Source organism: Lepidochelys kempii, chromosome 7, assembly GCF_965140265.1.
Source record: "Lepidochelys kempii isolate rLepKem1 chromosome 7, rLepKem1.hap2, whole genome shotgun sequence".
Lineage (NCBI taxonomy): Eukaryota > Metazoa > Chordata > Testudines > Cheloniidae > Lepidochelys > Lepidochelys kempii.
This window is the reverse complement of record NC_133262.1, coordinates 100952018-100976065: the sequence shown is the minus strand read 5'-3', so window position 1 is coordinate 100976065 and position 24048 is coordinate 100952018. Positions and strand designations below refer to the sequence as shown.

General features: G+C 38.0%; 1 protein-coding gene across 10 annotated transcripts in view; it reads left to right on the top strand.

Moving 5' to 3' along the window:
* MGMT (O-6-methylguanine-DNA methyltransferase) overlaps window positions 1-24048 on the top strand; it is a 369913-nt gene that overhangs the window by 84326 nt on the left and 261539 nt on the right. Inside the window, exons 1-2 of one of the 10 annotated variants that reach the window (XR_012160041.1) lie at window positions 2019-2053; window positions 3782-3938. The exons of 7 other annotated variants lie outside the window; for them this stretch is intronic. The gene's annotated coding sequence lies outside the window, so the exon portion shown is untranslated. Of the gene's footprint in view, window positions 1-2018; window positions 2054-3781; window positions 3939-23573; window positions 23835-24048 lie in introns of those variants that run through there. 2 more of the 10 variants (XR_012160040.1, XR_012160042.1) reach the window with 2 other exon arrangements.

Here is a 24048-nt window from a genome sequence, read left to right as displayed (position 1 = left end):
CCCTGAGTTTCACTTTGATATCTGGGGATGAATAATTCCAAGAACTTAAAGTAAAACACAGCAGAAACCTGCCAAGTTTGGCCTGGTTTTGGAATGAATCTACATGAAACCACTATGTGAACTCTTTTTTTCACCTGAAGCCATGAGTTGGCTCAGATAAATCGAAAACTAGGCCCTGTTTTGTGATCTTTAGCCAACCTTTGGATGAACCTGACTTGAATTTTGGCTTTGTACTGATCTGTACAACTCTGAATTTCACTTATTTTTGTGTTGCCTTATGAAGGTTCTGCAGAACTTCATTGAATATTGGCTCCGTAATATCTAATCAGTTATCTGCTTCAAGCTGAAATGTTACTTTATGCCATGAACTTTTACTAATTCAAAACCTTACCACACAGGAGTATAATAAATAGATTACTGAAATAATAAAACTTGTTTACTAAACACCTCGTCCAGTATCCTGTAGGTTCTCAAATGTATTTTGTAAACACATTGACCGTATTGTGTGTGTGTGTTTGTATATAGATATAGATACAGATATAGATTGATACATTATACATATAATGTTAATAGCAGACTGCCTTTTGGGTGACATTTGGTACTCAGAATACTGAGTTATAATCTCAAACTGGTAATTTTATATAACTTTATTTTCTCCAAATTGGCAGCCACATAGCCCTTTATACATTTAAGGTCACTTAAATGATTGAAAAATGACTTGATAGCTTTCTGGTAATCTTAGATGAAAAGTTCATATTTGGGATTTGTCCTGCATTGAGTGGTCCATAATCAATGAATACAAAACTTAAGGATTCCAGTTTTTAAGGAGCATAAAAATAGTCAGTTTGTGGGTAAGCTATTAGAGATGCTTTTATGTTTGTGTAGACACACATATGTATGTATATGTGTTTGTGTGATTTATGTATAATTTTTCTGTAATTATATATGATAACACACAAACCACAATATATAAATATTCTTATATTCTGTTGATGCAGTAGCTTATCTGTGTGCGTTACTTCGTATAGTAACAATATTTGTCCTGTGACATTGTGATGAGATTTTGCTATTAGTACATTTCTCACACATCATTATTAATAATAATACCTGATGAAATGAATCAGCTACAGCCGCTAGATGCCAAAAGGAAAATATATAATTTAATTTTGCCAGAAAAAAAAATTAAGCAGGTATAGAAGCAGAAAGATCTTTAGTACTTAAAATAATTTAGGAAGAACCTGATTGGATGGTACATTTAGCTGTACACATTTAGTCCGGATGTATACTTAAAGTGGAAATTATATCATAGATACCATGGTTTAGATTAAAAACTTAAATGTCCACTTTTTATTTACCCACTGTATGTACATGCATAAGTGGTCATTGCCATAGAACTCAGCATTTTTCTATAGATACCACATAGTTTCTTTCGTTACTGCCTGTTTTAAACATAGCAAAAAAGGTATTTCAGACATCAGTGTGCTGCAAATTACTGTTGACCTTTTAACGACAACCATTGTTTTCACAAAAACACACTTGAACCTCACTAGTTCACACTAATATTAATGCATACATCTTATAAAAGCCATAAACCCTAATAGGGTATCTCAACTTTTCAGCTAAGGTTTATACCAGAGTGCTGTACTGAAGTTTGTCTTCTAAAAGGATCTGCTCCTGGTTCCACAAAATTCAGTGCTAAAATGTTGCCCTGAGTGGGACAGAAGCAGGGCCAAATATGACATTATTTTTATGTAGTACATGATAGAGCACTTACTAATATATTATGAAGTGTAACAAATGACTGAGAATAAACTACAATTGTCAGAGGTAAGGTTTTCATAGTCGGTACTTCATTTGGTTAATGTAAGACTAACTTCACAAGATATTGGAATAATACTATAATAATAATAATAATTATCGAGCTCTTTTGAGTGCTTTTCATCAGTAGATTTCAAAATGCTTTATAAAGAGATCAGTAACATCATCCCCATTTTGCAGTGGGGAAAACTGAGGCATGGAGAAGGGAAATGTCTTGTTTATGATCACGGAGCTGGTAAGTGGTAGAGATCTCATGTCCCAGTCCAGTGCTCTGTCCATTACCCCATATTTCCTCCCAAATATTATCTAAGATACTTTAAGAGTAACCATGTATTGTTTCGTGCTCGTGCAGTAATTCATTCTTAAAAACATCAGAGTACTTCTGAAGGTTTAGTGGTTCTTTTGGGGTAATATTTGCTTTTATTTTCAGCGGCCCATTGATAAAGTTGAATAGTTTCATTGTGTTTAAGAAAAATAGCCAAGGGTTATAAGTCTTCCAGTTATGCCTGTTCCTGATGGAATCCATGTTATTACTTTTAAAGCTTCTTATCCTGTGCCTTTCTCCAGAAAGTCATCTTATCCTCCCTAGCTGGTTAGTATAGATGAAGCATTTAGAAAGCCCTATCACTCCAAATCTCCTTGTTTGTGGCACTGGGGAGACTTCATCACTCGTGAATGAACAGTAGTTAAACCTTCAGCTAGTGAAGCAAGCATTGTTTGTTCCAAAGATGTCTTCAAAGACAAATCCAGTCAGGTGGGACAGTGGAAACCTAGTGTGCCGCTTGGTTGGGGATACAAGTTTGTGAACAAACTTTTGACATTTACTTTTCGTAGATTACAAAACTGACTGTTACTTTTTCCAGCGGCTAAAAATGCTTCCTTTGTATGTTACTATAACTGAAGCTCATAGAGCACTGTTCTGCCAGCTAAGTTCAGACTGCCTTTTTTTAAAAACATTTTTTACAAGGATTCCATTATTCCATCATTCTGTTGCAACTAAATGTTCTATGGTAATATGGTACCAAGAAAGGGAGGCAAATGGGCAGTATATGGGAGAATATTAACAATAAATGGGGTGGGGTAATCTTTAAACACTATTATAAATCTACATTTTCAGCCCCTCATAATCCCAGTATATAAATCTGTTTTGTGATTAAGCACTGAAGATGTGAAAATATGCTCTGAATGTCTGTGTAGAATAATAACCAAAAAGGAGTATGTAGCAGTTGTATATCACGCATCTTTCTAAAGCTTGTATTTCAGAATGTCTTTTAGCTTGTGGCACCAGATTATCCAATATATCTTCTTGGCATTTCTGTCTTTTCATGTCAGAAATTAAAACATGCAGATTCCTAATGGGTGGATAGGAAGAAGAAGCCTTTACTTTTCCCTCAAATTATTACAAAATACTAAAAAAAAAATAAATGAGTTTTTGTTAAAGAAAAGAAATATTGCCTCCTCTGCTAGAAGTGTCTAGAAATATCCAGGCATCAATCTTTATTTCAGCAGATTCAATGGATGTGGCAGGAAGAGTTATTATATAGCATAGCCCTCCTTTTATTAAAAATAAACTGGGCTAGTTTTTCTCTTCATAGTTTCTTGTGGAGATGCAATAGGATTGTTTATACCTACATCTAGATAAGAAAACTTTTTATTGGAAATAACATTTCAAAAACTTAAACAAAATTAACCCCAAAAGCCTGTAGAAAGTTTACAGATCCTGTTAAGGCCGTCCAGATGGTACAAATCCAGTCTGTCTCAACTACATTTTCTTCCTATGTTAGCTGAAATGATTTTCAAGATAAGCTGTGCTGGCTTGTGTGGATGGCAAATAGCTGTATTTTGCATGATTGGTGAAAGCTGCATTTTGCTTTCATTTAAACTGATGTAAATCCTGTGTAACTCCATTATAATCAATGGTATGAATTTTTTTGATGTCCTATCTTTTCCTATATTGTTACAGCTCTGATGCATGACCATCCATAAGTCATAAAGGCAGCACTACAAGATTCAGATAGAAGCCACTCATCACAAGTTTTTACTGTTATGTTCTTACCCTTAAATTTGAGGCAAAAGCTTTGAAGGATGTATGAAAAATCCTAAATTTGAAATTTAAAACAGTAAGTTGAATTTTTGTACTAAAAATATTTGTCTCCAATTAAATATTAAACCTTTCAAATAGCATTTCACATTGAAATAGAAATGGGTTTTTGTTTTTTTAAGAAAATCTGTATAAGAACATACAACTTTACTAGCACAGAAAGCTGTTCATGTTTATAAACATATAGACAGATAGTTGGTTCTGACTTCCAAACCAAGAAGTGTTATGACAAACAAGTACTTGCATTTTACAGCTATGATATTTTAGGTTGGCAAAAACAATCATGGACTGTAGTATGTGATATAACTTATCCAGGTGCCTACTCAAAAATAGAGCAAAGATACAGGCGCCTACTCAAAAATAGAGCATTATAGAAGAAATAGATCTTTAATAAAGATGCAAATAATAGTTTAAGCAAAACAAGAACCAGCATGAAACTTTATCTATGCTCAAATCAAGCTGTTCAAGAAAGAATCTGTCTCTCTTATCACCAATGCCCTCCAATATACCACTGCCATCTATTGCAGGTCCTTATTAGAGGGAACACTCTGGTCCTCATTCTAGTAGCAGATTAATGGAGCACAATTTCTACTCCCATTCAACATCGTCTCTGGATGAGAGAGGAACGGGGTTGCACAGTTATAAGGATTACATTTCTCTGTTATCCGGCAGGAATAGTCAATATCCTTTCCTATTGCAGCTTGACATTTTTAGTAGCTTTCTTTCTGGGACTCTTCCAGTACCTGTGGCACAAACTGCACTTTGCATGTTTTAAAAGTTTGGAGCTGTTTCGGGGAGTATGCAGTAGACTGTGGAACATAGGTATCATGAAACCGCTAGCCAAGCCACCTGGCTGCTACCATCTGCAAGGGTAGGACTGCACAGAGGTTTTTGGGGGCCTAGGGCAAAACTTGAAACTGAGGCCCCTCACTCTTCCAAAAAAAAAAATGATTGAGGTGGAGGGGGGTTGCTGAGCAAGCCCGCAGTAGTGGCTTCTGTCACGTGGGGCTGGCCCTGGTTCCCTGTTCTGGGTGTTGCGACCTGGCACATGGGGTTGCAGTGCCACTCAGGTTTGGCCCATTTACCCCTCCATCATGACCGAAGGGCTGCCCAGCTAAATTTCAGTGAGTGACATTGCAACCCCCACACCATGTCGCAGAGCCTCTTCACAGAAGGTTTGGGGGCCCTCTCAGCAGGAGTCCCTAGCCAAACTGCCTCTTTTGCCCCTCTCAGGCGGTCCTGTCCAATGGGAGGATTGACTTCCACACCAAAGAAAGCTTTTATTGCTGAAGAGTACACTGTGACGTCTCTGTGGAGATCATTGAGCACTTAGATACTGTTGTAATAGGAGATACATAAAACCCTAAGATGTACATCTGCTGTTGAAACCTGCTAGATTTTTGATGGCTTCCCAAGAAATACAGCAATGCTGTCGGGCACAAACAATATAGCTGACTGCTTTGAGCCCACCCATGATTTTGGGCTCTGCACAGAGTTGGTAGTCACAGGAAGGGCTAATCGTCCTGTTGAGCATCAGGAAAACAATGGCCTCCCTTGTGCAGCTTGTTTGCTCTGTTTTTACCTAGAACTGAACAGTATTTCTTATTTTTCCATGGGTTCTTCCTTTCAGATTAGGGTTGCCAACTCTCTTGGTTTGGCTGGGAGTCTCCCGTAATCAGGCTTAATCTCTCAGAAGCTACTAAAGTCAATCTGGGAGATTTTAGGTTGCTAAAAGTCCGGTAGTGTAGCGGGCCTAAGGTAGGATCCCTACCTGCCCTGGCTTCATGCCACTCCTGGAAGCAGCCAGCATGTCCGGCAGCAGCTCCTAGGTGGTGGCATAGCCAGGAGGTCTCTGCACACTGCCCCTGCTCCGAGCACTGGCTCCACAGCTCCCACTGGCCCAATGGGAGCTGCAGGGGCAGTGCTTACAGGCAGGGACAGCGTGCAGATCCTCCTGGCCGCCTAGGAGCCACTGCCAGACATGCCGCCACTTCCAGGAGATGCCTGAGGTAAATGCTGCCTGGCCGAAGCCTGCACCCTGAACCTCCTCCCGCACCCCTGCCCCAGCCCCCTCTTGCACCCAAACTCCCTCCCAGAGCCTACACCCCAATCCCCCTTCCACACCCCAACCCCCTGCCCCAGGCTCACCCATCGGCTCCACCCCCAGCCCAGAGCCTGCACCCCGTCCTGCAATCCCCTGGCCCAGCCCAGTGAAAGTGAGCGAGAGCGAGTGAAAGAGCAAGAAGGGATGGAGTGAGCAGGGTGGGGCCTCAGAAAAGGGGCAGGGCCTTGGGGAAGGAGTGGGGCAAGGGTGTTTGTGTTTGTGCAATTAGATTGTTGGCAACCCTATTTCAGATGGATCATTAAGATCAAGACAAAGCAGGGTACGAGTTGAGTGATAATGGGTGTTTTTGTAATACAGAATGAATTGGTGTAAAAAGATTCAGATAAACATCTGAGGTTTTGAATGCTTACCCGATCTGCCAAAACTTTTGAGATTGACTCATAGTAAAATTCAAGGAATATCAGTTGGTTCATGGAGTTTGCTTGTGCCTCTTGGGCTTCCAGAGAGCTATGATTTCTGTTGCAGCAAAGATGGAATATTTTACAGAAGATTATAACTCTATCTGTCCAATCTTCGAACAAAGTGGGGAAAAGTGTTTTGTCAGGAAAAGTGTTTTGTCTTGATTGCTTTGTCAGGAACTGAATTTGTAGAGGCCCATTGAGATTGCTTAACCCTGTTGCAACTGCTGGTTTGGTAGACCACATATGAGTTGTAGGGTTTCAGTCCAATTTGCAAAGTTTACGTACAACCTGTGTATGAATTAACTGTAATTATTCTGAGAATTGTGAAGCTTGTGTATCTTAACATTTCTGTATAGCAAGAGTATTGACTTCATGTAATATACATGCCATAGTTCTTCATAATAAATAGAAGTTTATTGGAGTACAGAACTGAATGTGAGGATATACTTGTACTTAATTAACTGCTTAGCTGCTTGTGAATTAGTTGACACCCGTGTAGGTCTGTTGATTTCAACTGAATTTTAATTGATCAACCACAACACAGTAAGTGCCAGAATGAAAGGGTTAAAATTCTGAAAAGTATCCCATAATTGTCCAAATATTATTTCTTTTGCCTTTTCTTCAGAAATGTAACCTTTTTTAGCTTTTTCATTAATGTATGTAAAAATATTAAAAGCTCTTGTATATTACATTAAAAACGTATGTCAGCTGCACTGCTTTTTCCTATTTATTAAAACTTTTCAAGCAGTAAAAACATTTTACTTGTTAATGAGGAGAAGTGAGAAAATTAATGACATAGAGCTTGGATCCTCCAAGATGTCTCCTTTTAACCATGCACAACCAGCTCTTTTTCCCACTCTATGTAGTTTAATTTCTGTGATAGGGTTCAGTAAGCAAATGCAAATAGATTTAATGATTTGCATCAGTAGGTCACTTCTCAGTTTAATATCCTCTGATATTTTGGTCAAGGACTTTTTCTTTGGGAAACTAGCAAATTTTACTAGAGTAAAAATTATTAATAAAAGTATCACTTATTGAAAATCGAAGTCTGATGTTACTTTTCCAGTAAAGTTAGTTGCAACAAAAAGTTATCCTGGGGGGAAGAAAAAACACAAGGATTATTTGGAAATTACTGATATTGTTGAACATGTAGTAATATATTTTACATAGCATCTTTCATCCTTCAGAATCCCCAGGTGTTGAAATCTACTGTATATACAGTACACATAGCATTACTGAAATGCAGCCACCCGTGAGGTGGAGGGCAGCAACCAACAAACACACAGCATGCTGCATAGCACTGTGGAGAACTAAAATTGTGGCCAGCACAGCAAGAAAAACCCCCAGTCTTGTGAATAGTGCTATAGGATATTTACAGTTCACCCCGAACAGGGAATACCTTGAGGTTTACTTAAGGTCTCAACCCTACCTGTTCAGCTTCATTATGTCTAGCCTTTCCACCTTGAAACAAATTCAGTTGAACTAGTGGTTCAAGTTACCTAAATACTTCATATGCTTAGACCTGTAAACATTCCATCTAATTTACATACGGCCACATCTTAGTCCTGGTAAAATCAATGGCAAAGATCTTACTTCAGTGTCTAAATTATTTATATAAATAATATGGTTTTAAAATCTGGATTTAACGTTAGAATATATTTCTTGACGTTTGAGATGTTTTGTTTCTTATGACTTAAATAAAAAGGCACTTATCCTGGTCTCTTGATGCCTTTGGCATAATTAGAAGTAAAGTTTCATGATACCATTGTTAATTACTAAGCATTTTTAAACAAATGACAGAAAATGTTTACATATAAAATGTAAAATACGTTGATTTATAACTACAAGGCCACTGCAGAGATTCTGGTAATAATAGTATATAGTAAATGGTCAGCCATGTGACTTAAGTCAATAAAGAAAAAAACATATTTCTATCAAGTTTCCATCCATTGTTTCCACCGTTAAACAAAAGCTTCTCCATATGAAACAGTAATTAACATGTTTCAGAATAGCAGCCGTTTTAGTCTGTATCTGGAAAAAAGAAAAGGAGGACTTGTGGCACCTTAGAGACTAACAAATTTATTTGAGCATAAACTTTCGTGAGCTAATTTCCACTGAATGCATCCTTTCCACTGAATGAATCCAATGAAGTGAGCTGTAGCTCACGAAAGCTTATGCTCAAATAAATTTGTTAGTCTCTGAGGTGCCACAAGTACTCCTTTTCTTTTTGCAGTAATTAACGTGAGGCTTTCAGCATGCATGTGAGTAGTAGTACTTTTCTAGTTCTCAATATAACCCTCCTGGTAAAGGTCAAGATTAGAGATCCATTTTAACATTGCTGAAGTGAAAATTAGAATCTGGATCTCTGAAAGGACAGAATTTCTGAGGGGGATATCTAGAAATAAGTAGATGCTTTTACAAACTTCCACTCTTCTTTGAACTTCCAGTCCAGGTAATTCTTGGAAACCAACTTTTTTTTTCTTTGAGTGGAATGATGGCTACAACCTACACAGACCTAAACACTTACTTGATATTTCTTCTTTGACTCTTTCCATATGTTTAGACATATGCATAGCACCTCTCATCATGATCGTAAGTTAGGTTGGCGAGCAGCAGGAAGTAAGGACTTCCCCTTCCAGAAATATAGTTGTTCTTCTGTGTCTTGTAGAAATTAGTTCAAGAACTTCCATGGCTGTAATTTCTCTAAGCGCTGTACCTTTTGTTTCCAGGACCTGCAAACAGTATTATCCTTCTCTTCCTATGTTCTTAACATGTACCATTACTAACCTGTTCTATTTTAACTCTCCAGTCGTTATGCCAGCGAGAGACTTGCTCTTGTGGGTGTTTAGCTGTAGCCTTTTGTGTTCCACTTGCTGGCTTTGGTCTCCTGATGGATTGGTATTGCCATCATTCTGCATAGTTGATGAGTCTCAGGAAATAATCTCTTGTGTCTTGGGTACAGTGGCATAATAGTCAGTTTTTAAATTAGGCAAAAACTGAACGTGTTTTGAAACTAATACAAATTCCGTTGCATCTCTGAAAATTCTTAGAGTAGCGGAAATATGACAAAAGATAAGGTTTGGTATACAGAGCACAAATTCTTGGTCTGCAGTGGTTGCCATCCTGCCTGAGATGACTCTACCCTAGTTTAACCCAATCACAGAAAAGACTGGCCAGGTAAAATGCAAGACTTCTTAAAGATCAGATTAGAAGAAAACATGAGTTCAGCCTTATTACAAAGACAACTATTGCTTTATTTAAATATATACTCTGCTTTTTATTTCCAACATTTCTAAATACTTTAAATGTCCATAGTAATCCCCTGTGGATTGAAGATGACTCTTTATTTCATTTTGATGTTGAGATTATTCCATATTTGAGTATTCAGTAACCATTCAGTAACCAGTATTCAGAACCATTCAGTTCTTATACTATAAAAAGGGTTTTTTGGCAAAGAAATTAGATAAATTGAATGTGGGATTTTCTAGGACAAGATCTCATAATTGGTTTAATTACATAAAACTATGTAGAGATCCAAATGGAAGGGAAAAAGCACATTTAATATGTAATCTCAGAATAATCAAATTTTCTTGAATTGTTGAAAAAATATTTACTAACGGAGAAAAGAAAAATGCTAATTTCAAGTACATGTCTGAAAGAAGTACTCAAACGAGTGATCATCTGTCTAGGATTTTGAGATCTCAGAGAGAAAAAGCTCAAAATTTTGATTTTGAAGTATTTTTGTATGAATTTTTAGGGTTTGAATTCCCAGACACTCTAGTACATAATCTTTGTGCTGAAACATTCACAGTCACATCTCTGGTCATTAAAATAGGTATCTGCTGGTGATCAAAGCTGTTTTGAACTTGCAACTTCACTTCCAGATACTTTATCATGTCTCAGACTACAAATATGAAATGTTGGTAATCAATCATCTCTTCTCTTAACGGCAGTCAGGCTGAATTTTCCCCAATTGATTTAGACATATTTGGCAGGTTTAACATTGTAATCAGGTTTTGTAATGGTGATATTGAAGTTAATAGATTTTTAATTAGGAAAAGAATATTATTCATGTATCTGTGGTTTCGTGGAGTTCCTTCTCTAAATACTTCCAACAATGGGTTGTTTAAATGTTGATAGCTTGTGCTTTAAAAGAAATGTTGAGGAGAAGAAAGTGGATTTTCTTCTGTTCCTCTTTACTAGTTCAAAGTGAGAAGAAATACAGCCAGCATTGAAACTTGAAATTTAGAGAAGTTTATTCAAAAACTTTCATTTTCCTTGGCTGTTTTGGTCAATTGTTCTTACTGTTATTTCTCCATGACTTTTAGTGGTCTGTTACTTTAGTTTGTCATTCTATGGTCATTTTGTGATTGTGCATTGCCAGACTAACATAAAAATCTATTCCAGCAACAGTCTTCCTCTGGATTTTTATGTCATTAGACCTGAAGGTGGCATACCTCCTATTTGCATCAAGAAATATGAGAACCATTCCACTTCCAGACCTTGGACCCTCCCTTTTGGTATCTCCCTCGCTAACCAGGAAGGTGAAGAAAATAAGTTTTTCTGGTGGCTCTTGGCCTTTAAAGTTCAAAATGAACCAGATGCAAACAGAACCACCAGATAGTTGCAAGGATTTTTTATCACAGAGACTAATAGCCCAGCCCAGCCCAACCCTAGCTTCTGTGCTTAGCAGTCTGGAACCTGAGTGTCAGCTAATTGGGCTTGGTTATTCTGACAAGGTCTTGTACTCTCCTAGCATACAGAAAGAGCCAATTGAGCTTATCTAGTTAATATTTTGCCACTTGGGTAGCAAACATCAAGTACACTCCATACTTCCTATAGGAGACCATTGCTCAGGTGCTAAAGCAAATCCCCTTTTGTAAACACATTTGTATCATTTTCAGTGTACTAGGCTGTAAGAAACCTGGACACGTCTCTTGCCATCCATACATAATCAGATTCCTGAGAACTGCCTTCATAAAACGTCTAAAACTCCCCAAATTTCCTACTTGGAGTTTGAAATGCATGCTACAAATGCTGACCTAAGCCCCTTTGGCACTACTTTGCTCAATGGACTTTATTTTTCATTTTTCCTTTTTTCTGTTTCTTTAATTTCAAATAAAAGCACCAGAAGGATCTGAGTTAGGACCTCCTCCATATAGGTACAATACTGCATAGTCCATGATGATCAAGTATAGTTTTTTTCGTTATTTGGGGGGTTGGGGGTGTTTTGTTTTGGTTTTTGCACTGACCTGTCATTTCTTCTTCAAGTCAACTCCTTGTTTCACAAATCACAGGAAACTGTTTTGTTTTTATATTGCCCGAAACCCAAACAACCTATGGAGGTCGAGTAGCATACAGTAAACACATGAAGGACCTTGAACTTCTATTTAAATGTAATGAAGATGATAAGAAGATGGACATTTTTCTGGTCCTTTATTCTCCTCTAAGAAATCCTTAAGTTCTCCTGTAGCCCGATGCAATAATGCTTGCAATACAGAAGCCAATCAAGTGAGAAAACTTTCCCCTCAGTCACTCACGGTGTAGTCCACAGAAAGCCATGTGGAGGAGAGAGAGATCTCACACTGCTTATTAGAAATAGGCAAGAGAGCCAAGTGATGATTACATTATTAATTTATAAAGGTATGGATATCCTGTTGTCAGTGGGTGTGGCGTTAGGCAGTAGGGTCCTACAGTACAATTGATTTAGTAAATGCTCTAATATGCTTTGATCCATATGGTTGCACTTCAAATATATAATTCTTAGAACTCCGCTCTTCTCAGGATGGCTACATTTGGGAGGAAATTTCAAAATTATGAAAGTTCAAATTATGTATATGCTGGAAAGGCTCAGTCACCAAAAGGAATTAAGTTATATTAAACTAATTTGACACTTAGTACCTTCATGTTTTTGGAAGTACTCCTTCTGGCAAGTTCTCCAGAGGAGTTGTCCTATGCCCCTCTCTTCTGCAAATAGTCTGATCTAAGTCCAAGTGTTAGAGAGTGAAACCCCAGTTTAAAGATTAAAGGAGAGCCCCAAAAGGGAAGTCTAAATAAAGCTAATTTTATGTGTCTAAAATGTCTATTAAAAGCCTAGGACTGGTAAGCTAGAGTTTTATTCAGAGTTCCATCTTGGTCTGTCCTGTCTCTCCTTCTTTCCCTTTGAATCTACTGAAACCTGGCCTAATTTTCTTTAACTTCTTTCCTGAGGATGATGGCTTGAACAGCTACCCAGGGTGGCTGTGTTTTTATTTTTTTATTTTATTTTATTTTTTGCAATTTTCTTATTTCTGCTGATCTGACTGTCTTCTACATGTCTGTTAAGCCAGATCTTCATTTTACTCAGATTCATTGTTAGTTGCAATTTCTGTTGGTCACAGTTGGGATCCTCTATCAACTCTTATAGGTCACATGTGTTCTCTGTGAGCAAGATAATATTGCTTGTGACTCTGAGGTTGTTCAGCTGCTCTTCATTTATGCAGATATCCTCTGGGTTTTAAGATTTATTTCTCAATGTGAAAGAGAGGATATCCTCTAAATTATGACAGCATGTCTTTCAGTGTCTTGTTCCCTGTCTGTTGCTGGAAAATATTTTTTTGTATAAAATGTTTTTATTTTTCATACTGCTTGTAACAATAATAAGCAAGCAATAACAGAAAAGAGGAAGAAAGAAATATACAATTACTATCATAAATGTAACAGAATCCAAAAGTACACAGATAACTTAACACACAAAAAGACTATAGGAAAATCAAAGAAACTTTAAAAGGTGCAAAAATCAACATAACTGACAAGGAGAAAAAGAAATCAGAGGAAAAAGAGAAGGAAGGAGAGTGCGGAATTTGGTAACATTTATTATCTTCTATTAGAGCTATATACTTTTGATCATATCTTAGACCGAATAAAATTTAGTAATCCACCATAAAATGTACATTTATAAGTGTAACATGTATATTGTTCAGGGACCTCAACAAATTAAAAATTATACTAATAAAATGTAAGTAGCTCTTGTTTTTGTTTTGTAAGCCCTTCCTTCCAAAGCACCCATTTCACTGAGTCCAGTATTAGTCTTTGATCCTCAGAGGAGATAAAGATTTCAATTTTTCACAAATCAGGTAAGTTGGAATCCATGAAGGGACCAGTATTTCTGTGGGTTAGAGAATTCCAGCTTCCGACTAAGTCCCATGCAAAAATCAGGCTCTAAAACCAAGGAGGTTTCAAAGTTATATTAGGGCTTGTCTACGCTGGCAATTTACAGCGCTGCAACTTTCTCGCTTAGGGGGTTGAATAAACACAAACACATGTGAGAGAACATAACATACCTCCTCTTGTGTGTCCCAGAACCTGACTTCATCCTGAGACCAAAATCCTAAACTGTCCAAAACACATGACTGTCCATCTCCATGTAGGTTATTATGGCTTTGACTATGTGTTTCAAAGTATATTTCATATATGATTACAGTTATGAGCATTTCTGGCAAAGTACAGTATTCCAATGTGTTTGAAAGTGGACTGAGCTATTTAAAGAGCTATTCAGCCAATGTTGCAGCTGTCTTTAGTCATGAACATGAAGTAACTGGCTTCACAGAATGTGTGGGAAAACATTCAATATGGTCTGCTTATATTACCAGAATTGCTGGTGCAGCGAAATGAAGACAGATACATCATGGAATTAAGTGTCAGGCTGCATCTTTTATTATACTTTAACACAGGGGACGGGCACTACCCACCCATCATCCATACTTTCCTATACTGGGCATTGAATTGGTTCCACTGTGAGGGTTACATGGATCCCTACCATATAACCCAGAATGGGGAGTAGACTCTACTCAGATTAATCACAGGGCTCGGCTCTCTCTGAGTCCCAGCACCCTTCACCCCCACTTCCCCTGCCCCTCATAGGGGGACAGAGGGTGCAAAAGGGTGGAGACCATGGCCTCTGAGGGCCACAAGGCCTGTCCGCCACAAGGCCTGACCTCCCCCCTTGAAGGGCACAAGGTCTCCTCCTAGCCCATGAGTCCAAGACCCATCACCAAATCTCTGGTCTTTTGGGAACTGTTCATTTTATCCTTTTCACAGAAATGGAAACTGCCTCACGTTGTAATGAATTAACAACTCAACCCAGGTACCTCAGTTAGGTATTAAGTACCTTCCAACTTAATCCCCTATGGCTTGAAGGTACTGCAAGGAAGGCAAAAAACTCCCTGGTCTTCCCCCAGTTGACCAATGAGAGAATAAATTCATTCCTGACCCCTAAACGACTGAAGAGCTGGAATATCTGCATCTGTCAGGCCAGCTTCCCATTCCTAGTTCAGGGTGAGTAGGGTGGATCAGCTGGAAAGGAGCTAAAAGAGGATCCACATGGCCACCACCCCAGGTTAAATCCTGGAAGCTGGGGAATGCTGGCCAATCAGCACCTGTTCTCTCCAACTGGTCAGTGGATGCCAGTGACTTCTGGAGGGGAGAAACTACCTATTCTTGATCAGCCAGTGTGCCCTTCCCTGCTGCAGAGACTGTCCCCTTTCTCCACCAGCTCTATCAAGTTTCCCCACTCACTGGGGTAGGTGAGTGGTGTTTGTCTTTACATCAGTTGCTGCCAGAATATGTTCTGGTCTTCACATGTCAACAGTAAGATTCATGCCCTGTAACTTTTTTAAGGTTAGAGGCTAGAGAAACACGATAATTTTAAATTATGAAGGGTCCCTCTATCCCCAGTTAGAAGGGTCCCTCTATCCCCTATCTTCCACTTTGGTACTTACGGGTGCTACAGTTAGTGTAAAAAATGAAAAAAGCATAAAAAATAAAATGTTTGTGTCCCTGCTTATATTTTTGCATACTTGTAAATTCTTCAGAGACAAGATGATGATCTTAATCACCTTTTAGGGTTTCCTACAGATTTTTTCTCTGTCTTAAGTGAACATGTTAAAGTTCACTACTTTAGTTACCTACTACTTTAGTTCACTACAGAAGTTACCTACTACAGGACAGGCCTAACAAAGAAAATAACAGAACGCCACTAGCAGTCACCTTCAGCCCCCAACTAAAACCCCTCCAACGCATTATTAAGGATCTACAACCTATCCTAAAGGATGACCCAACACTCTCACAAATCTTGGGAGACAGGCCAGTCCTTGCCTACAGACAGCCCCGCAACCTGAAGCAAATACTCACCAACAATCACATACCACACAACAGAACCACTAACCCAGGAACTTATCCTTGCAACAAAGCCCGTTGCCAATTGTGCCCACATATCTATTCAGGGGACACCATCACAGGGCCTAATAACATCAGCCACACTATCAGAGGCTCATTCACCTGCACATCCACCAATGTAATATATGCCATCATGTGCCAGCAATGCCCCTCTGCCATGTACATTGGTCAAACTGGACAGTCTCTACGTAAAAGAATAAATGGACACAAATCAGATGTCAAGAATTATAACATTCATAAACCAGTCGGAGAACACTTCAATCTCTCTGGTCACACAATCACAGACATGAAGGTCGCTATCTTAAAACAAAAAAACTTCAAATCCAGACTCCAGCGAGAAACTGCTGAATTGGAATTCATTTGCAAATTGGATACTATTAATTTAGGCTTAAATAGAGACTGGGAGTGGCTAAGTCATTATGCAAGGTAGCCTGTTTCCTCTTGTTTTTTCCTACCCCCCCCCCCAGATGTTCTGGTTTAACTTAGATTTAAACTTGGAGAGTGGTCAGTTTGGATGAGCTATTACCAGCAGGAGAGTGAGTTTGTGTGTGTATGGGGGTGGGGGGGATGTGTGAGAACCTGGATTTGTGCAGGAAATAGCCCAACTTGATTGTCATGCACATTGTGTAAAGAGTTGTCACTTTGGATGGGCTATCACCAGCAGGAGAGTGAATTTGTGTGGGGGGGTGGAGGGTGAGAAAACCTGGATTTGTGCTGGAAATGGCCAACCTGATGATCACTTTAGATAAGCTATTACCAGCAGGACAGTGGGGTGGGAGGAGGTATTGTTTCATATTCTCTGTGTATATATAAAGTCTGCTGTGTATATATAAAGTCTCAAGTTGCAGTGGGGGAGGTTTAGATTGGATATTAGGAAAAACTTTTTCACTAAGAGGGTGGTGAAACACTGGAATGCGTTACCTAGGGAGGTGGTAGAATCTCCTTCCTTAGAGGTTTTTAAGGTCAGGCTTGACAAAGCCCTGGCTGGGATGATTTAACTGGGAATTGGTCCTGCTTTGGGCAGGGGGTTGGACTAGATGACCTTCTGGGGTCCCTTCCAACCCTGATATTCTATGATTCTATGCTGCAGTTTCCACGATATGCATCTGATGAAGTGAGCTGTAGCTCACGAAAGCTTATACTCTAATAAATTGGTTAGTCTCTAAGGTGCCACAAGTACTCCTTTTCTTTTTGCGAATACAGACTAACACGGCTGTTACTCTGAAACATGTTAAACTATATCCTTTCCTGCTATTAACTTGCAGATTTTCCTTAAGAGCTACCATTGAAAGGCCTGCTTTTAATTCTTCCAGACCTTTAACTGCTGCAAATGTTTGTAGCTGTAGTACAAATAACAATAAACAGTAGTGCCTCATTGTACAAACACCTAATAAGACACAGTTTCTCACTTGAAGGACTTAAATTTTGAACCTAGTAAAGTGACTTGCCCTAGGTCACACAGCAATTCAATGGCTGAACTGGAGATAGAACCCCCTGGTCTCCTGAATTCCAGTCTAGTGCTCTATCCACCAGGACCACCCAGCCTCCCCTAAATAGTCTGACTTCAAAAAATGGCATAGAGGTGGTTTAATTTTCCATCAAAATTACCTTATGAGATTAAGAAATCTGAGCTGCAGACATCCTGGTTTCTCTGCAAGAGTGTCATGTCACAGCTACCACAGATGAAGAGAATTAGAATAGAGGTTTTTCCCCTTCTTTAAACCTTTGTTTAAGGTATTGGAGGTGTCACTCACTCAGTTCTCGAAACCAGGAAGTTTTCAGCTTGTATTTCCCAGTATTTTATATTAGTAGTAAATTGATGGCTGCATTTTAAACAATGGTTTCTTCCTCCCTTAGAACTTTATAAAACAAGTTTGAGGATGTAAAATAAAAACAAAACAACAGAAACCCCTTTGCCATTCACCTCAAACACATGCTTGGATCAGGTTTTTAATGGGAGTTCAGATAATATGAGGAAGCATGCTGTATAAATGACTAGCTAGAAATAATTTTCAGAATATTCTTCTGACTCCACACCCATCACTCCATTTCAGGAAGTATGAAGTTTAGTAGAATTAGTGGTGACTGAGAGGACCAAGATTTTGTGTGCAGCCATACCTGAGAGTAGATGGCCTTAGGTTACTGCATTGTCTAGATGGGTTGTTAAAATGTCACCCCTCAAGTTAATGTGGGTTGTAGAATGTTTGGTATTACACATCATCTTTGTCATTATGAAAGTTTCAAACAGTTTTATAAGATTAAAAAATTATTTAGTGTACAGTAGGTACTAACTGTTTCATTAGCACTTAAGAGCTTTGAAAGTCTTTCCACATATGTACAGCTTTGTACTTGAACAAGGGTTGAATATTGACCTAATTTGTCTTTTTTAAAAGGACACAGAGTTTTAGCAGAATACTTATGCTATTGAAATAGACAAATGCAGGTAGTATTCCTTAGGTAGTCGGTGTAGAAGGTTGATGTGCTATAAGATTTACTGTGCATCACCTTAGCCATCATTCCCATAAGTATTAATTTTAACTCCACTAATAAGAAACTGAACAAAAGTGGAATTATGAGTTCAGTAGTATTCTATGAAAGGTCAGTTGTTAAAAAGGCAGAGTCTGACATTCTGTGAAAAAGGTGCCTTCATTAATCATCCTGATAGGATAGCATAGGATATTCTTGACCAATACCAGTGAACCTTAGAATATAATGTTTCAGGAAGTGAGGCTTAATTCTTTGTATAAAAACAAGGATTACTTGAATGAATGCAGAATGACTTATTTTTTAGTACTGTAACATTACTGCTTTATTTTGGCAATTTAAAATAGAAAAAAAACCCTGTAAACTTTAATAAAATATAACCCATTTTTTTTAAAAATCCATTCATTTTGCAGAACTACATGCTATTGTAGGATTAATATTTAAAAACATATCTAGCTGATCTGAATATGAATGGAATGATACAAAACACTAACTTCAAAATAATATATTTATAAACTCTTAAAATAGTATTTTCTTGTAATGTGGTTTAGATGTGTGGTTTTGCTTCACGTTAATTCATCCCTGTAAATCATAAACAATTAATGCTGTATAGAACTAACAGAATCTTAATTGCTATTTATACTTTTTCCTTGCCTTGTGTAAACTAGTATTAAATTGCTTGTGTATTTTATTCTTGTCCGTTGTAACAATAACAATTTTAAAGTCCAGTACAAATTATATAAATTATTAAGTATTGGTCTAGTGCCACATTAATCAGTTGAACATCTTTATTGTGACCATTCCTGACAGATTATGTTCACCATGATGCCCATTAATGCACAGTACTGTAAGATCCAATGTCCACTACAGGATCCCCGTTGTCTGTGTTGCTGCTGTCACGTCTAATTCAGGGCAGCAAATCTCAGCCCAAGTTGAATATGCTCCTGATATTTTGTGGAAGATATTATTTGGGGAAAAAGAAAGTCACTGTTTGTCTTTCATTTATTAGATTCAATGTAACAAATATGAGCACAGCAAATTGCAAAGTCTGCAATAGTTATTTTTTTTCCTTAATGTCATAATTTTTGCATAATGGCTGTTTGTGCTACATTGACTAGGTCCATGGATTGCTTAACATAAGTGATTACATTTGTTTATGATTATAAACTCCCTCCATTAAAAAGACTGTACAGAAAACTTATAAATGATTTGTTTAAACTTTCTACTTCATTAGCCACATTATACACTTTACAGAGTCATTGTCTAAGAGTTAGTAATATTTGTAATGAGCTGTATAATACGGGCCTTTTGACAAAATTTAAAAACAGATGGAACCTGTTAACAGTTTATCATGCATATTTCTTAATATTCTTTTGATGGGTTGTGTTGCTGTAGGCCAAATGGTGGTGTTGCATAGTGTCATGGAATGGCATGAAAAAATAAAATTGTCTACTGCTAGAGCAAGTCTTATTTTTTAAAAAAAATTACAGTTCATGGTTAAAATTCTACAATTTCCCATAAAATGAAATTTAAGCCTCCCTTTCTCTATGGAAATAGCATGTGTATATACTTCCTATACTGTGTTAGCTTGTGACTTGATATTTAGGATTATAGTTTGCCATCACTTGCACAGCATTCATCTCTAATTTATATGGATACACTTGTGACTTCTTCATTTAAATGATGAAAAACTTATATTATGCTATCAGTGCGTTTATGTGGATGTTAAAGGGAAGGATTTGTATATATCAAGCAGGAGTAATACAAAATCATTAAGATTGAATTGCACAAAAGAGTAAAGTTTTATGTTTTTTTCTTAATTCTGAATATTAAAGAAAATCCAGTCCAGTTAAGCACCTTGCCCTGAGTTTATTTAGGCTTTGTGTTAACCACAAGCTACTCTCATTCCCAATATGTTACATAAACACATCTTTTGCTAACTCCAAGAATAAAAAATCAAAAAGTTTACAGTGAAGTACAATTCCTAGTTATGGTTAATTCAGATATCATATTGCTTGCTGATGAAAGGTGCTAAAGCCACCGTTGAAGGCGACAAAATATTTTATTTACAGAACAGGAATAGGATGACCAAGGGCAGCGTATCTCACTGCAGTTCTAGAAGGAATGTTTAAACAAAATGATAACAAAACTGAACAAAAGTAGATCCATTTCTCTGCCTGCTTCCCTTTTTCCAGATTGCTCCCTGCCAAACTCTTCTTCCTAAAGGATCCTCCTCTTCTGTAGTTTCCCTGAAATTCTCACTGGACTTTTTACATCCTTATTGAGATGAAGCACTTTTTCCCTGCTTGCCCCTTCTCCCTTCTAGGTTGCCTGCTGGCTGAGACTGACTGCAACTCTCTTTAATGGGATACCATCTTTTCTCTGTTAACTAGCAGGGCAGGCAGTGGGGAGCAGTATTCAGTACCTGCCAATGAGGAAGGTAAATCGTACATGTTACTTTGCAAGGGTAAATGCTTAATCCCTGAAAGGATAAAGAGTAAGGACAGTCTCTCTAATGTAGAAGGGATGGGAGGGACACCTAGCCCTTCCCTTGCAGATGTGGAGAGTAGGAGGAGGTCAGCAGGAGGTAACACTAAGCTGGGCTCTGTGGGTATCTTTCATCTTGCAGATCTGAAAGCAAAGGAATTTTTGAAGCCTGGCTTATTGTATGCTGTATATCTAGCCTTAGTTAAACACCAGGAGGGACCAACTCCTAGGTTAGTGAGGAAAACCAAGTTTTCATGCAGTTATGCTCCTGTGACAGTGTATGTTATAGCTTGAGGATATGCCCTTTTAGGAATTGGATTCTCAGCATCAAGTGACTTCATACAGACAACTGTTTTGTGGCCTGTAATGTTTTATCATTACTGTACTGGGCCATATATGAACTGGTGACCTAGATATAAACTGCACTGTCTCCTTGGGGCAGGAACCAGCTTTTAGTTCTGTTTATTCAATGACTGCACCCTAAACGGGGGTGAGGGGGCTTTGTCCAACTTGCTGGGGGAAGGGGTATAGCGCTTTATGGGCTTGGGGTGAGAGAGAGGCTCAGCAGTTGCCACTCTGCAAAAAGTAGAGTGGGTCAACATGGCAATGCTGACTTATCCCCCAGGACTAGAAGGGCTGGGGAGTTAAAAAGGGGGAAGCCCAGCAGGAGAAGTCTCTTTTCCCCAGACCAAGCAGAGCAGCATCCACCTTCTCACCCCTTTGGAGGTGGCAAAATACCAGGTTTGATCAGGACCTGCTGTGGGTATTGCGCTAGCCTCTGGTTTTTAAGGGCTTGGAAAGGAATTTTTGCCTCACCACCAGATTGGCCTAGGTGGAATGGGGTTTTTTTCCTGGCTTCCCCACAGCGGGTTCAGGGGAGCTCTATTATGGTGAATAGGGAAGGGAGTTAGGCTACACTGCCGTAACTTATGTAATTGTGTGGTGGATGTCCAGTGCAGGTAATCCTTAGGGAAGGGGTACAGTGACCAGATAAAGTTTGGTAAGCACCTGACATTGGCCACTGCCAGAAGACAGGACACTGGTTCTAGATGAACCTTTGGTCTGACACAGGGTAACTGTTCTTATGTATGTGGTTGTAGTGCTTTGTAGTTGCCCTTTGCCCCAGTCAGAGGCATTGAAAAGCAAAATGTATGTACATTGTAGAGATGGGGAGGGGAGATGTTGTACATTTGTGGGGAGCACTGTTCACATTCCAATAGGGTCCCTCGAAGCTAGAGAAACATTTCTGAGCCTGGACCAGACCATGGTGTAAAAAACAAGTCGTCAGGTCTAAAACCAGGCAAATGCGCAACCTCATTCAGCAAATAAAAAAGAAAAATACATTGAAGTCTAGATACAGTATCTTTGTAGTAATAAAAGCAGTAGTACAGATTTACTGGTGTAGGAGTTTTAACTGTAATACTGTGGAATGGTAGGTTATTTTGTGTTCAAGAGCTACATTTATCACAAAAATGATGATATACAAATCACTTCCATATCACAAAATGTTCTTGGTCAAAATTGGCTTGAGGCAAGTGATATCTTCGAGTAAACAGTATATGAAGACCATATCTTAAAATGATAGATCACCTAATTTTGTTCTGACAGAGGTTTTTGCCGCAACAAACATCTGTCACTGAAATACCAATTCAGAGATATGGAAGCCAAATTGTAGAGGTTTTCTAGTATTTGTCACTCCTAACTTAAGAATGCTACTGTTAGTTCTATAGATAGTCTAAGATAGAAAGCAGCTTTCCAGTTAAAAAACTGAACTATTAAGTGCTGAATTAACTTTACACAGAGGCAATCATCTTTAAATGTAGATTAAGTGCTTTCAAACTGTTAAAGATTTAGTTTAAATCTAAATATTATTGATTCTATATAAAAAGCATCTGTTTTAAAAATGTAGCTAATTTTGAACATGACAAACTTTACAAGCATTTGTGGGGTTGGGTATGATGGTGAATTTGTTACTAACTACATTTGAGATGATTATTGTAAAAGTATGCTGAAAATTTCAAATCATGCCAGGTCTGCCATTTTGGTATTGTCATGACAGGATGGGGAAGATTCTAGCTCAGAACAAAGCTAACATGTCATGTACATTTGTGCTTCTTCCTTCTTCTAGGTATTCCTGTTTGTTGGGATAGCTCATTCAGTAAAGTCATGAAGGATCATTGGGATTTAGAGGAAAAAACTGAATCAGTTATTATGTGTCTACTAAATACTTCAGATATACTCTACAAACACAAAACTATGAACTTAGTCCTAAGCCTTTATTTGTTCCAAAATAGTTAAGGTCATGTTAGGGCTTTAATTCAATTCCCTTTTTTCTGCGACTTGTATAGTAACATGCCAAACTTGTACCAGACTGAAACTTACATACAAAGTCTAATTTTTGGAATAATTTTATTTTATGGTAATCATCAAAGAATAGTTTAATGTACTGTAAATTTCAGAAATGCAAAAACGAGTTAAAACTAGGTTTCCGGTCTTTTGTGTAGCGGGGAAAGTGACTTACGGGAGCAGAATGAAATTTGGTTGTCAGTTGGTTCATTAAGTGTGTTGCAATTGTTTTGTGGTACTTTGCAGAAAGGGCGATACAGCTAATATTTGGAGAAGTGGCTACTGACCGTAATCTGAGAAATTTCTCTGCGATTGTGATTATATGTCACATTCAGCATGTGTTACAGTCAAAATGGTAAACGTAAAAACATTTAGTAAATATATATCCACCAATTGCAACCAAGATTGCTTCCATAGAGATGTTATTTTTATATGGTCATTTGTCCACAAAACCCACCGCTCCCACACAAATATAGTATGGTTTAGGAAAGATATATTCCCATAGAAACATAGCTCAGTAGCAAAAAAAAAAAAGGCAGAATGAAAATGGAAACATATGAATCCACTAGATCACATCTTCCCCCCCCCCCCCCCCCCGTTTCTGATGAGGTTGGAAGTTAAGAAATGTAGAAGTGCCATTATTTCCTCAGGAGTATCTCCCAGTAATATGATTTTTTTTTTAATTGAGCTACCTATTTACATGTAAGGCCAGTTTGTCTTTTAAACAACAGACCAATTTGGCTCATCTGAATTTTCTTTTATGTAGGTGACTAAGTATGACACAGGAAAAAAACAAAGTATGCACACAACAGTAAGCAAGTGACAAGGAAGGGTGATATGTCTATCTGTCGTCTTGGTAAATTATACACATTTTATTGCATTATTTTATATCCTATTTTTAGCAAAAGTAAATTGTGCTTTAAATAATAATGTGGTGGACTGAGACCAGTAAGAAAAAAGAAAATTAACACTGACACTCAATTATTAATTCATGATTATGTCTTCTTGTTGTTAAACAGCCATGTGAGTTAAAGGCTATCAGTCCTAACTTTGAATTTTCCTTTCATTAA